The sequence below is a fragment of the Barbus barbus genome (assembly GCF_936440315.1).
Source record: "Barbus barbus genome assembly, chromosome: 9".
Classification (NCBI taxonomy): domain Eukaryota; kingdom Metazoa; phylum Chordata; class Actinopteri; order Cypriniformes; family Cyprinidae; genus Barbus; species Barbus barbus.
Genome location: NC_136737.1, coordinates 22,376,139 through 22,392,978, shown reverse-complemented (window position 1 = coordinate 22,392,978; position 16,840 = coordinate 22,376,139).

Here is a 16,840-nt window from a genome sequence, read left to right as displayed (position 1 = left end):
TTAAAACATTTACAGGTCGAGATCAGAGCATTTACTAGTAATTTTTTAAATGCACATACTGAAATAATTGTTTGGAATTTCAATAACTTTTGTAGCATATTCCAATCGGAACGACCATAAATAGCGTTCTTACTATGAATAGCCAAGGAAATATAATTAGATGATCTAGTTGTATATATTAAAATTAGGCTTTAGCAACTGATGAAGATATTCAGGTAATAAGCCCTTTAAACTTTATAAATAAAAATATACCACTGAATTTCCCGTCTTGTATGCAATGATGTCCAATTCAAAAGGGAGTATAATTCGCAATGATGCGTTCTGTAAGGTGCATTAGTAATCAATCTGGTAACACTTTATTACGATAGTCCGAAATAAACAGTAAGTAACTTTGCAACTACATGTCAACTAGCAGTCATTAGATTATTAGTAGACTGTCTGCTTAATATCTTCTAACACTTTATTTAGATTTGGTCCACAACATACTTGCAAAGTTTATCATAGTCAGAATGTTGTATGTCAACTTATTCTACTAACCCTAAACTTACCCTACTGAGAGTTAGTAGACATGTAGTTACAAATTAATGAGAATTAGTTGACATGTAGTTACAAAGATACTTATAGCTAGTAAAATGTCTAAAGTGGACTATCAAAATAAATCAATCTAATTTCTGCTCCAGAACACCTTTACATGCATTTCTATATATCACATCACCATAATCAAACAAGGGCAAAACAGTAGTTTAAACAAGATAATTCTTGGCTGATGTGGTAAACAGATCTATGTCGAAGTAAAAAAACTAAGTCTAGATTTGACTTTCTTCTGGAGATTAGTTATGTGTTTAGTAAAAGTCAAGGAGCTATCAAACCAGATTACGAGATATGTATATGAAGATATTATCTAAGTTTTTGCCCCATCCAAAGTTATAATGTATGTATTATTTGTTAACATTTGCATTAAGTGACATGAAAGAAAAAAACAGGAGTAATTAAAATAATTAGCATTCTATTGTAAAAACTGGATGGACTAAAGGAGAGTATACGTTGGGATTACCTAAATAGGTTTCAGTGCATGAGAACAATTTGCTGTCGTATACATTCAATGTATTAATACTCATAGCAATATTCAGAAAATAATGTTTTTCAGAGCACATAGAAGAAAACGACCTAGTTACATACCCAGAACCTGGGTATGTAACCCAGGTTCCCTAAGGGAACGAGAGCTGCGTCCGAAGACGCTATGGGAACGCTCTCAGCGTCATTCCGCTCTGAATATCGTATGTAATCAGTCCAATAGAAGGGCGAAGCGTCACGGGCGGGGTGACGTCACGACCAGGAAGTATATAAGCACATGAGGCGGCGCCCGCGTTAGTGTGAAGTGTGAAGTGTGAAGTGACATACTGCCAAGTATGGTGACCCATACTCGGAATTCGTGCTCTGCATTTAACCCATCCAACGTGCACACACATAGGAGTGAACACACACACACCGTGAACACACACCCGGAGCAGTGGGCAGCCATTTATGCTGCGGCGCCCGGGGAGCAGTTGGTGGTTCGGTGCCTTGCTCAAGGGCACCTCAGTCGTGGTATTGAGGGTGGAGAGAGCGCTGGACATTCACTCCCCCCACCTACAATTCCTGCCGGCCGGGGACTCGAACCCGCAACCTTTGGATTACAAGTCCGACTCTCTAACCATTAGGCCACGACTTCCCCAGTTAGCTCCATGTCATGAAGCAAGCGCTGGCAGGGATGCCGGAAGTATGGCTGCGAGACGCAGCTCTCGTTCCCTTAGGGAACCTGGGTTACATACGTAACCTAGGTCGTTCCCTTTCAGGAACGTCGAGCTGCGTCCGAAGACGCTATGGGAACGCTATACCAACGCCTCCATACTGACAAGTCCCTGTTTGTGTCAGGACAAGAGGACAGAGGAGCCCGGAGTGGCTCGGACATCAAGGTTGTAAAACCTCGCAAAGGTCAGGGGCGTGGACCATCCCGCAGCGTCGCAGATGTCCCGTATTGGGACACCTGCCCAAAGGGCCTTTGAGGCCGCCATACCTCTAGTTGAGTGCGCTCTGACTCCCAGCAGAGGCCTCGTAAGCAAGGTTAACAGCATCCACAATCCACCTACTAAGAGTGGGCTTCGTAGCAGGAAGACCCCTCTTAGGCGGACCATAGCATACCAGCAACTGGTCCGTCTTTCTCCACAGGGCAGCTCTGTGGATGTATGCGCCCAGTGCTCGCACTGGGCACACACAGTGGTGCTTCTCCTGGTCAGGCTCTCTGAAGGGAGGAGGACAGAAGGCCTGCAGTACGACCGGCTGTGGTATGACTGTCGGGACTTTAGGAAGATACCCCGGACGGGGGTAGAGAAATACTTTCGCCATGCCGGGCGCAAAGTCAATGTGAGAATGGGCCGAAGAAAGAGCCTGAAGGTCCCCCACCCTCCTCAGAGAGGTGATGGCCAACAGGAAGACAGTCTTAATAGTGAGGAGTCTATCAGTTATCTCCTCAAGAGGCTCGAACGGCGCCCTACTCAGAGCCTCCAATACCACAGCCAAGTCCCACATAGGGACTCGTGGTCGCACCGGAGGCCTCAGCCTCAGTGCACCGCGGAGGAAACGTATCACCAGGGGTTGTCTGCCCACTGACTGGCCATCGATAAGGGCGTGGTATGACGAAATAGCAGCCACGTAGACCTTAACCGTGGAGTGGGTTAACCCTGCGGAGAACCGGGCCTGCAGGAACTCCAGCACTGTACCAACTGGCAGTTAACTGGGTCAAATTGGCGGTCTCCGCACCAGGAAGTGAAGAGTTTCCACTTCAGGGCATACAGTTTCCTCGTAGAGGGAGCTCTGGATTGAAGGAGGGTCTCAACAACCTCAGTTGACAGACCGGAAGCTACGAGTTGCGCCCCCTCAGAGGCCATACCCACAGCTTCCATAGCTCCGGGCTGGGGTGCACAATGGTGCCCCCTGCCTGTGAGAGGAGATCTGTTCTGACAGGCACCGGCCACGGGGTGCCGTCGAGAAGAGCAATCAGGTCCGAGAACCATACTCGGCCCGGCCAGAACAGTGCTACTAGCAGTAGACTGACCACGTCCCGGCGCACTCTCTCCAGAACTCGGGGGGAAGGCGTACAGACGCAGCCTCGGCCACGTCTGTACCATAGCATCCAGACCCAGCGGGGCTGGCGGAGCTAGAGAGAACCAGAGGGGACATTGCGCTGACTCTCGAGTGGCGAAGAGGTCCACCTGTGCCTGGCCAAAGACCTTCCAGATCTGCTTCACCACCTCTGGGTGAAGCATCCATTCCCCGGGCCTCAGCCCCTGCCTCGACAGAACGTCTGCTCCCAGATTGAGATGCCCAGGGATGTGAATAGCTGTCAAGGATAGGAGCTTGCCCTGGGCCCACACCAGGATCTGGCGCGCCAGCTTGTACAAGGGGCGCGACCTCAGACATCCTTGGTGGTTGATATAAGAGACTACTGCCGTGCCGTCGGTGCACACCAGCACATGGCGGTCTCTTAGGTCCGGGAGGAAATGCTTGAGTGCACGGAACACAGCTAGGATCTCTAGCAGGTTGATATGCCACGACTGGTGGCGTCGACTCCACAGACCACGGGCAGGGTGGCCACTCATGACCGCACCCCAACCGGTGAGGGATGCGTCCGTCGCTAGCGAGACACGGCGACACGGAGCTCCCAGCACCGGGCCCTGAATCAAGAACTGAGGATCTCTCCACATGTCTAAGGCACGGACACCACGGCGTGACACTTTGACAGCGCGGAGCGAGTCTCCCCTCAAGGAGACCCCCCTGTTCTTGAGCCACCACTGTAGGGCCCTCATGTACAGCAGGCCAGAAGGAATCACGCTGGACGCTGCTGCCATAAGCCCTAGCAGCCTCTGAAACTGCCTGACAGTGAATGGCTGGCCTTGACGCACTCTCTTGACTGCCGTGAGAATCGACTCGATCCGAGCAGGGGTCAGCCACGCCTGCATCGTGGTCGAATCCCACACCACGCCTAGATAAGTGGTTCTCTGAACTGGAGACAGCACACTTTTCTTGGCGTTGAGTCTCAACCCCAACTCTCTCATGTGGGCGAGAACGACATCTCGATGCCGAACTGCCAACTGCTCTGTCTGAGCGAGAATCAACCAATCGTCGATGTAGTTGAGTATGCGGATGCCCTGCAGTCGCAACGGGACCAGTGCCGCATCCACACACTTGGTGAAAGTGCGGGGTGAGAGTGCTAGGCCGAAAGGAAGAACCCGATACTGATACGCTTTGCCCCCGAAAGCGAACCTCAGGAACTTCCTGTGAGAGGGAAGGATGGATATATGGAAATAGGCATCTTTGAGATCTATCGAGACAAACCAGTCCTCGGACCTGATCTGAGATATAATCTGCCTGACTGTAAGCATCTTGAACTTCAGCTTTCTGACTGAGCGGTTCAGAGCTCGCAGATCCAATATGGGCCTCAGCCCCCCATCCTTCTTTGGAACAATGAAGTATCGGCTGTAGAAGCCGGCGCGAGTCTCGTGAGGAGGAACCAACTCGTTGGCTTCCTTCCTCACTAAATTATCGACTTCTTGTTCCAGAACCAGAGCCTGCTCGGGGCGGACCGTAGTCACGCAAACCCCGTTGAACGGCGGAGGTGGCCCATCGAACTGGATGGAATAACCACGCTCTACCGTCCGCAGGACCCAAAGAGACACATCTGGCAGCCGCTGCCAGGCCGCCAGATGATCTACTAAGGGAATCAGTCTCTCGAGACTGACCTCTGGTGTTAGAGATATGGCCAGACCACTGTCTTGCTGCGGCTCTCCGGAGGAAGACGCGGTCTCTGGCGCTTGAGGCGAGTTTCTCAGGCCCGCAGTCAGAACCGGCAGGGAACTCTGAGAACAGCACTCGCTGGGACCTACTGTGCCCTGGAACTGCAGGGTTGACAGACAGATCCCCGGAGGGCACCGAGGGGAGACGGTCACCGGGTACCGCGGTGTAAGCCGCTCCACCCCAGTAGGGGCCGCCCTCCGAAGTCCTGGACCACGCCCATCAGGACTTGTGTGCCGAGGACCTCCTAGCCATAAGGGTATCCCGAAGATCAGCCTTCGGCTTAGAGGTACTCGGCGCAGAGCGCCGCCGCACTCGGCTCCGCCGCGGGGGAGCACGAGTGGCCACGCTCTGCTTCTGCGCAGCCCGGTACGAGGAGCTGGTATGCGGAGGGGACTGCTCCCGCCCAGCAGTCCCCCGAGTTAGAGATCGGCGAGGGAGAAACCGCTGAAACGCCTCCGCCTGCTTACGAGCCTCCTGAAATCTGTCGACGACCAAGCTGACTGCGTCGCCGAACAGACCAGAAGGCTGAAGCGGGGCTGAAGCGACTCCTTGGTAGCGCGGAGGGCAAGATCAGCGGTCTTCCTCAGCTCAGAAATATCTTCTGGCCTAACCTCGCCGCCCTCATCTAACTCTCTCAGCAGTTCGGCCTGGTACGCCTGTAACACCGCCATGGTGTGCAGACACGCACCGGCCTGGCCTGCTGCCGCATACCCCCTGCCCACTAAGGATGAAGTCGTGCGCAGAGGCTTAGTAGGCAGGGTAGGAGCCTTCAAGGACGACGCCGTGAGCGGGGACAGATAGCTCGCAAGCGTCCGTTCAACCCGCGGCATCGTCCTGTACCCGCACGCGTCCAGGTCCCGCACATTGCCATAATAATATGATGCGGGAACGAACGGGAGGGACGAGAACGGTCTCGACCACGATCTCGACACCTCAGCGTGGAGATCGGGGAAAAATGGAAGGCTCCTGCGGTGAGGTGGTTGCCGCGAGCGCAGAAAACGCTCATCTAATAGACTTGGCTGCGGCTTTGTTGATTTTTCGGGGGGCCAACTGATGTCAAGCTTGGCCACTGCCCTAGTAACCACCTCTAAAAGCTCCTCGTACTGGGGTGTGGGCGGCGAACCCTCGTCGGCGCTCGACGCCTCAGCCTCCTCAGAGGACGAGAGACGGAGCTCCGAGCCCTCGTCTCGAGAGGAAGGAACCGCTCCCTCAAGAGACGGGGCACCAGATCTGGCGGTTACGGGAGGAGATAGGAAAATTCCGTCTCACTCTCGTCCGCCAAATCAGCCTGTGAACCCCACGAGTGCAGCCGCCGCTCTGCTTCGGCAAAAGCGGGGCCAGCACCGCGTGGGACGCTCACAAAGGCTCCCTTCTCAAAGAGAGCCCTCCGGGTGCGGAGTGTGCGCAGCGAGAGCCGCTCACAGTGCGGGCAAACAGCTCCCTCGAGAGCCGCTGCCGCATGCTCCGCACCCAGGCAGACCACGCACAGATCATGTGTGTCCTCACCCGTAATGTAGCGCGGGCAAGGACTAACACACAACCTATAACGTGATCTGAGATCACCCCCTGCCTTGGTCTTAGCTTTAGGCATTCTTGTCACTTTCACTCGGGACAAACAACAGTAAATAAGACTCACAAGACAGATTGGACTGACACACACACAGAGCGCTTGCTGAATGACAGAAAGCTAACGCGGGCGCCGCCTCACGTGCTTATATACTTCCTGGTCGTGACGTCACCCCGCCCGTGACGCTTCGCCCTTCTATTGGACTGATTACATACGATATTCAGAGCGGAATGACGCTGAGAGCGTTCCCATAGCGTCTTCGGACACAGCTCGACGTTCCTGAAAGGGAACCCAGATATAGCTAACAAAACTGAACAAACCAAAAGGCATATCATTTTATATGGGGTGATATGTAAGATCATTATAGCTAAATTAATGGTTAGCCACAAACACACTAAACACAACAACCATATACGGTATCTCGAAAGTATGTTCTTTTAAACAGATTCAACAAAAGTCGATGGAAATCTGTCAAACCCCGGTTGTGTTCCATATCTAAGCCGACCGCCAGAGACACAGAATGGAAGAGACAGAGAACACAGACCTGGTAAACTGATCATACTCCAATCGCCGGCCAAACACCAGGGTCACAGGACAGAAGCAGCAGGAAGCGCAAGCCCGGGAGTTCAGTCGAACTCCATGTGCCGGCCAAACACCAGAGACACAGGGCAGAAGGAGCAGGAAGCGCAAGCCCGGCAGCTCAATCAAATTCCATGCCCCGGCCAAACACCAGCGACACAGGACGGAAGGAGCAGGATGCACAAGCCTGGCAGCTCAGTTGAACTCCATTTGCCAGCCAAACACCAGCGACACAGGACGGAAGGAGCAGGAAGCGCAAGCCTGGCAGCTCAGTCGAAGTCCACCCGTTGGCCAAACACCAGCGACACAGGACGGAAGAAGCAGGATGCACAAGCCCGGCAGCTCAGTCGAACTCCACGCATTGGCCAAACACTAGTGACACAGGACGGAAGGAGCAGGAAACGCAAGCTTTGGAGCTCAGTTGAACTCCACTCATTGACCAAACACCAGTGACACAGGACGGAAGGAGCAAGAAACGCAAGCCCGGGACCTCAGTCGAAGACCACGTGCCGGCCAAACACCAGTGACACAGGACAGAAGGAGCAGGAAGCGCAAGCCTGGCAGTTCAGTCGAACTCCATGTGCCAGCCAAACACCAGCGACACAGGATGGATAGAGCAAGAAGCGCAAGCCCGGGAGCTCAGTCGAACTCCACATGCTAACCAAACACCAGCGACACAGGACGGAAGAAGCAGGAAGCGCATGTCCGGCAGCTCAGTCGAACTCCACGCACCGGCCAAACACCAGCGACACAGGACGGAAAGAGCAGGAAGCACAAGCCTGGCAGCTCAGTCGAACTCCACGCACCGGCCAAACACCAGCGACACAGGACGGAAAGAGCAGGAAGCACAAGCCTGGCAGCTCAGTCGAACTCCACGCACTGGCCAAACACCAGCGACACAGGATGGATGGAGTGGTGACACAAGATGGAAGAAGCAGGAAGCGCATGCCCAGCAGCTCAGTCGAACTCCATGCGTCGGTCAAACACCAGCGATACACACATATGACACACAATCTGCTCATGGCTTCTCCTGCTACATATCAAAATGATGAGTGTTGAAACTAAAGGAAAGACATGACAGGCTCCATGCAGTGCGTCATAGAAATCACAGCTTATATAACAGCTTCACCATGTCTGGCCTGCAAATCGAACCTTTTAGAAGGGAAAATCCTTCTTAGCCTTACAATGCAGCCATTGTCTTTTAGCCTTGAGCAAATGGCATCAGTTGGAGGAGTGTGACGAGGATCTATGAAATTTTTCTAAAAAGGAAACAAACATTTAAAGCCTCCCCTCCAGCTCCCCCTGCTATACATATATAACGGATTATATAAATGAGATGTTCCATGACTTACCTGTCAGGTTGAATTGCCTTCCTCACAGGTATCACTGACACAGGCCGTATTAATATTTCTCAGGTTTGGGCTTGTTCCATTGTATTCCACATGGACGAGAAGTTAAAGCTGGGTTTGCTCTAAACGTCTGAACTGCATGGCTTATATTACGGCAAAAATGGCCAATGAAAATGTCACATCACGTTAATGGCACATTTCTGATTCTAAACTTTATTCTGACATTCGGTTTGCACACATCAAGCAGTTTCTAGGATTTCAAAGCCTGTTTGATATGTGTGCATAGAAGCATTGTTAGTCCCATCTGTGAAACATTTAATGCTAAAATGAAGCCCAGCTCAAAGTGGCTCTGAATTACCACAGCAAACGTTCAACAACATTCGCTGTTGACTTTCAACAAACTCCAGACGCTTGATTTTCCAGTAGATGTGTTCAAATAGAGAAAATAGAAGTTTCAGAACTGACTTTTAAATGCTAAATACTAAAATGTTTCTTTTTTTGGTTACACTTTTGATTTGACTGGGAAATTTTTTACTGTATACTGGTGCAAATAGTAAATTCAACCACTGATGTCAAAACAGGAAACGTTTTGCTTTTATGATCTGGAATGGTTTTAATGTGCGTGTTTGACTTTTTAAAACCGAAACCCCTCTGAAATTCCCTGCTGAGTCACATGAAACATAATTTCTTACCCATCATCCTCATTTTCTGAGAAAAAAACACTTACCTGTTTTGTAACATCCATTCATCATCTGTCTGTTCCTACCCTCCAGTGCCGTGTTTTCCTCTCTGACCCAAAAGAAGCGCATTGATCTCAGAGAACTCCAGCATGTGCTCATGAACATTAACCTATATTCTTAAACCATCAATCATTGTATTCTATCTGTTTGAGTGAATCACAAAACATGTTCTCCAGCATGTAACCTATCTGTTACCTTAGAGATCACCCTGGGCTGCTGAGATTTGAGTGAGGATTAGAACAGAACGGTAAGTTACATTTTGTTTCAGCTGGAAGTTGTTGGACATGAATAATTGCATGTGAGTGGATTTTGGCCGTGATAGGGGTTTGTGTTTTTGTTTTGGTTAGTGAGAACGAGGGGATGGCCTGGTCTTTGTGGGGACCAGCCGGTACTTGAATAGCTCACAGGGTTTCCTAACTAAATTGTATTTTGTACGTGTGTTATATTTTGTGTCCCTGTAGAAAAATCCAGCATATGCTGGTTAGGTATGTTTTGAAGCATGGCTGCTGGTCAGGTTTAAACATACCTTCTAAACATACATAACCAGCATATGTTTTTTTTTTTTTTTTCAACAGGGGTGTGTGTGTGAGAGAGGATCTATCAGTTAATTCCAAAACACAATTTTTTCATTCTGGTCCCTTAACTCTTAGGGGGTCTGGGAGCCCCCCTCAACCTGAACACTGTGAGGACCAGTTGTACATCTGGAACCGGCTGAAGAGAAACGTCCTGAGCCCCTTTGCAGGCACAGCATGCTGGGTATTTTCCACCAATTTATTTGCATGTCAAAGGGGAAAAGAAGATCATTGGGTGAATGTAGGTCAGAGTGTCTTTTCGCTCCACTTTTGAGATCCAGATGAGACTCAAACCCTCTGGGTTTTAATACCTATTAATGCCCTGGACATCTTGTGCATAAATGTGCGGACGTTACATGTTCCACATGTTCATGGTGAAAGAAGCTGCAGTGCATCAGACTTTAATTTCTCTCGCTTGAGGGGCCTGGATCACACCGAGACTCTTAGCACACTTAACACTATAGACAGGAGTGTGCTCAGTAAAAACCCACATGTGGGCAGCTGACAAGACACAATTAATGGAAAGGTGACATCTAAAACTTTTACACTTTTAAACTTTTAAACAGCTTATTTTATATCAAATACAAAAATATGATGGCTTAAATATATAATTACTGACCAGTTACCGCCTATAAAACATATACAATTTCTATATACTTATAGAAATACATATTTATGATTATATTATATTATGTTTTGCTTAGAGGCACATTACTTTCCTTACTTGTAATTGGCACTCTTCTGTTGAATACTTCCTTCATAAAAAAATGTCAACCGTTTTAATAAGGCAGCATAATGTTACCTGTTCAAGTTCACCTGTTCATGCGAGGCATTTAATGGGGATTTAGTCCAAAAGTGGGCACATGCTGAGAAATACTGATGGATTATAATTTATACTTATCGTCTTCATTCTTGACTATTTAGACCACTCTGATATGCACGTTTGATGTGCGTTTCATTCATACACAAAACTAGAGCTCTCTATTGAGCCATTATGACCAGTGATGTACCGTCTGATGATGATGAGGATATCCATCCTCCAAGTGCCATATTTGGACAGAAGAAGGTAAGAGACAAACATTTTGACACATTAAACATTAGCCTGTTGCCAATAACTACACTTAAGTGTAATGTGTGTTTATAAGGGAAGTGCAAATATGTAACAAATATGTGTATTTTCTGCTTTATTCTATGATCAGAGCACACATAATCAGAAAAAGAAGTTCCGTAAAATACCTTAGGAAGAGATATTTATCAACTACTATGTAGTCATAATAGTCATACAAGACAAATTACATCTTGAGTGGAAAATTGTTGCATATGACGAAACTAGATCAAGTAAGCAGGCAATATAACATTTTTGGTTTACTGGTTAAGCAGTTTGGTTGCAGATGTAACCCATATTGGCTGGTCTTGAATAATTTGGCTGAATCTGCTTCAGCCAACTCATTTATGAATTTTGCATATGGACTTTTCTTGTGGTGCTTTGTTGGTAGACCATTGATGGTACGCTGAAGTTGGTTCTAGCCAAAACTGGAGCACTGAAGCATTTGTTTGCTTAAAATTCAGCTTTTTTTTATTTCAGTGGTGACCTAGAATCTCCATCACACCACATCTAGATGCTCCCAAAGTAGGTCCTGTCAACAACTCAATTTGTAAGTAATATTTTGGACAGTTTGTTGAGGACCATCTGGACTTGTTATACTTTCATTTAGATGATTCATCCCTCAACACAGTGGCTTATTGTGGAAATGGAAGTAGCTTTAAGCAACCTTGCTGTAAGTGATATTGTACAATTAAGAATTATTGTACAATGTTTTTGTTGAAGATTTTTGTTTGAGGCACTGCATTTTCTTCCTATTGAAGTCCAGAATAAGATTTGGACCAAACCTTTTGACATTCATCAAAGTTCTGGCTACAATGATGGTATCGCATGCATCACACTTTGGGATTAAACCTACAACTTTACAATTACCAACTTCCACTAAGCCACAGCCATCCCATGATACTTTTGAGCCATTTAGTGCTATGTAATTATCAGATCCTGATTTCAGTGTTACTGAAACATGAATTTGAATAGTCCCACTTTACATACAGAAGCTCCATGGAAGCACTGACACAGAATCTAGCCTCAAATTTGTACTTCTCCCACATTTCCCATGTAAACACTGGCAAATGCTTTATCTATGATCAGCTGCCAAAACATCTTAATTTGGTGGTAGCAGCAGTGGTTTCTGAGAGTCATAAACCGCATTGTCTGATGACACCCTTAACAAAGCCACTGCAGCCATTTCATGGTTTAATGGAAAGTTTCTCCAAACTCAAATTTCTACCTTTCCTTGTTAAATGTTCCAAGGCTTCATTCATAATGACCTTGGCCATCACCCGTGACCATCCACAAGAGTGTTTTAGGCCTGAGGTTGTATTTCTGTTAAATGGACCAGAAAAAAAGAAGTACAGGAAATAGTTCTAACAGTGAAAAGAAGAGACTATTAAGTGGGAATGTTTTTAAAAGCCCATTAAACATTTTCTTCAGCAGTATTTTTGTCTTGGCTTCCAGTTTAAAAAATGCTGGAATATCCCAAAGTTAAAATATATACAGCATAAACACACTATTGTTCAAAAAATGGGGGTGAAATATTATATAGTGAAATATTAACATTCAAAATAATTTTCTATTTTAATAAATATTAAAATGTAATTTATTCCTGTGATGGCAAACCTGAAGTTTGAAATTTGAAATATAAATCTATGTAAAAGTAAATAAATAAAAAAATCTTAAACCTTTGAATGGTAGTGCGTAGCCAACTTCTGTCAAATAAATTTCTCTCTTTTCTTTTTTTTTTAAAAGATGGTTAATTTTTTTTTTACTGCATAACAAGAAAAAAATAGTGATTAAAACATATTAATGTAACATAATGACTGTAGAAATACAAAACATCATTCCCAATTCCAAATATTTATAGTCCTAAACTCTGAACCCAGAGTTACAAAAGTTCTCAATCCCTACCCTAAGGTCCACAAACTGAATACATCTAAAAAATGTTACTAAACATAATTCACAAACACTGAATGCTGAAGAATTTCAGGCATGTTATTTTAATCTGGCAAAGATTTAAATATTTGTAATGTTAATTCTTCTGTTGATTCAGACTATAACATGAAGGCTACACACCTTCTAAACATACTTTTGGTTTCAGTAAAACCAGCTGTCGCTATATAATATTCCACTGGCCGAATGCTAACCATTCTTGTTTCCAGTGATCTGCTGAAAAGTTTCTTCCATGTTTGCACGCAACAATTAAGAAACACCAAAGGTTTGGGTTTCCTCTCCAGGATCTCGAAGTACTGAAATCACAGCAACTTCTTGTCTGAAACAACTTCTAGGAATTATTTGGGTACCTCTTGTTGCACCAGCACAGATCTCTATCAATTAAAATGAGATGAGACATCAGTTGGCAGTTAAATTTGTGGAGTATCATTTATTATTGGTTGTAACCCAAGAATTCTCAAATGTTTTGTGGACTTTTATGGCAGCAAACGCTAAATGTTGTGAAGCACAGCTATTGTAGTAAATAATTTTTTGATGTTCCATGAATAGAGAGCCAAGGACGGAATGCTCTCACTCACAGTTCACATTTCCACTTGTTATTGAGATGTAAGTTCAACAGCATGAGTATCTGAGCATGTGCGGTACTGTCAGTACTGCTTGTTTCAAATTAAGGTCAATTCTGATCATGACAATGACAGAGAAATAACTGCTGATGTATATATTTTAAAAAATAGCAAAAAATAATGTATTTTACTTGTCCAACTTACTTCACCTGGCTCAAGACAGCAGAAATATTAAAACACTTTGAAGGAATTAGTCATTTAATTAAGTGTTCTGGGGAAGTTCCTACTTACAAGTTCGGAAAGTACAACATGATTTTTTAACTGGAAGATTGAGTTACATTTTGATTCAGAATAATGAGGTAAACATTTTTATTTTTTTACATGGATGAACAGGATCAGTGAGATTAATTTCCATTTCATGTTGACAGAAAGCACCACAAACACCATTCAATTTGCTCTAGCTGTAACTAGAGCCCTTTAAATTTAAGTGAAAAACAGACCAGGAAGTGTTTTTAATCTCTCTACCATCATAAATCCAGGCACTACTTTAAAAACTGTTTTATCTTGGAGTGTTTTTGAGGAAACGATGGTTCATTGCTATCGTGTGTATTTTTCTTATCTGCAGGCATGACTAACCCCTCAGCAGCTGTAGTCTGAATTGCAGATGTAGTTCAGTGCTTGGATTACGATTAGCTATCATAGATTTCCTGGCGGTGCATCCAGAAAGTGATGCAGGTTCACGTCAGTGAATGGGTTCTGTTCGTCAGAAGCTTGTTAAACGCCTGCTGTGATGGAGCTGAGTGTACTGCTTGTAAAACAGCAGCTACGCATTTATTAGTTGCATCTCTGCCCAATTTGTGTAGTATTGTGGCTTGAATGTATGATATTCTGTGATAATTTAATCACTCTCATATTGTTACACTTTCATTGTGTGGAAAAGAGCAGCGTTAACATTCTTTAAAATTTCTTCTTCATACAGGTTGGAAATGACACAAGGATGAGTAAATGATGGCAGAATTGCCATTTTTGGTTTCCTTTGATATATTCCTTTTAGAAAAAATGGATACGCAATATCTTGAAGTGTTTTTGAAGTGTGTTTTTTGGGTTTTTTTTTTTTATCTATAGCCATGACTAAGCCCTCAGCAGCTATAGAGAGACTTGCAGCTGTAGATCAAGGTTTGGATTACGATTAGCTATCATAGATTTCCCTACAGTGTGTCCAGAAAGTTATGTAAGTGGACGTCAATGAGTGAGCAGTAAGTTGCTTATTAAATGCCTGCTGTGATGAAGTTGAAATTCTTGACAAATTTATTAGTTGCGTTACAGTCCAGTTTTTGTAATGCTGCTATTTGTAGTCAGGTTTGCCTGCTTTTTGGACAAATGTGGGTGTATGTTTTGGCGGATGAGCAAAGACCAGTAAAACTGCACCAGCCTTCAAAGCGAGATTTTAATTTTAAATGAAATAAAAAAATATTATAGACGTAAATATATATTATAAAACATTTTATTTCATTATTTTATTTTATTTTATTTTATACGTCACAGTCCTGGATCACTTAGTCCTCAACATCATACATAACTAAAGAAAAAGTACTTTTTTAAAAACTCATTATTTAGGTATGCAAACTTATTTTACTGAACCAAAAAAATACAGCATGTGTTCATTTTAGAAAAACATGTTTTACCTACAATATTGTAGGTACATCTAAATTCAATGTAAAGTTGCATTCAAAATCCACTTGGCTTAGAAATCATTCAAGGGGAAACATGCTTATTCGAATAGGCATTTGCAATTTTTAGTTCTCTGAAATGTTGCTTTTTTGTAAATGTTTGTTTTGGTTCATTTTAGTTCATGTTGCTTGTTTTTGACATGCTTTTGCCAAAGGTTCGGTTGTGCCCTAGGTGACCACAGTTCACATCCATTACAGACATAAGCAAAAAGATTTCCTGCACAGATGGTGTTAATCACTTATCTAATATAACCCTGAAGTATCGTAGAGGCACCAGCGCTTATGTAACAGTGTTTTTTAACAACAGAAAACCTGCTAGGAAAAGACCCTTGAATTTGGACAGAAGACATGATTCAGTTATGGCACCAAATTGACGACGCTGTTGAAGCTTGATGACAGAGTTTTGTCGCAAATCCAATTTTTATTTTTTTTTAAATCATTGCCCCAGGCTGAGGATGTAGATGTTGTTTTCGGAGTTTCATTATTGCTGTTCCAAACAGCACAACCTGCCAGTCGTAGATAGTTTCCAACCACCGTAAGATCGATATGAAACGGCCGAGTGCAGCACCTGCTCCAGCCAGTAAATTTGGTCTTTTTACTTAAATTCTCAATCCTGTTTTAACCGGCTGTCACACCAGAACGGTAGCCACTGCCGGTTTCACATGGATGGATGTGGCTGGTTGGCAAACATCTTGAAGGCCTCATGTTTGGGTTCATGAAAGGTGTTCTTTCGTATGTGATCTTTGGAATCAATTCAAGATTTTGTCGCCATTTTACATTCTGTAAGATAAATGAAGTCAGTCTGGAGACCATATGCTTACAGTGATCTCAGATGTGAACCCTGCCAAATGGAAAAGAATCAATACAAGACTAATCACACTTTACAGGTACCAGGCGTTTGGACATAGATGTATTTATTGGACCAGCATACCATGGAAATGAGGGTTTGCAGATTTTGACATATGCATTACCTGGTGGTAAACAAAGGTAAACAGTCTTTACATTCAACTGGATATTTATAAAATGCTTTTTTCGAGAAGCAGAAAGGTCAAAGAATTGGAAACAGACCAGGATAAGTGGAGGAATGTTGTTCTGTAAATGTCATGAAGCTTTTTGCTTTAATCACTGCCTTGTTACATTTCATATTTAATCACCTGTAAAGCTGTTAACAATGCCACAGGAATATTTCACTCATGTCATAAACCTGCATGTCTTTTGCTACAGAACAAGAGGACACCAAAATAAAGCCTTGATGATGACTTCCCTTTGATTACCGCCCCCATCTAACTTTTTAAGTGTTTATGTCCTTTTGACATTCTTCGTACCATGTAACAGTCTCATCAGTAATGTTATATATCCAGATGGTAAGATTATTATATTGGTGACCGTAATATCCTATAAGAGAGGCCTGTACATGTATTCCAAAGTAATCTAACAAAACCATACAACCTTATATGACAATACGGGAAACCACAAAATGTTAAACTTATAAATCCCAAATGCCAATAAAAACAACTTGATGCTAGGGAAAATGGTAGTCTCCAAAAGAAGAACATTTCCTCTAGAGCCAAGTTTTAGTAATCCTTCTGTTCCACAGAGATGTCCTGTATGTATTTACACAGCTGATGTTTTCTCAGCTCATGAGATTTTGATTTTCCTGCTGCTGCACAATAAGGTTTTTTCATTGTTATTATCAGGTTTCCTTCTAAAGATAGTCAAACTAGCTTGAAAACATGTGTTTCTCAGGATGAGGTCAATGTAATACTCAATATAAGTTAACCAAGGACAGCTATTAGGCTTGGGGTAGCTAATTTGAAATTTAGCTTGCCAAGCTGCTCATAATTTATTGCTTTTT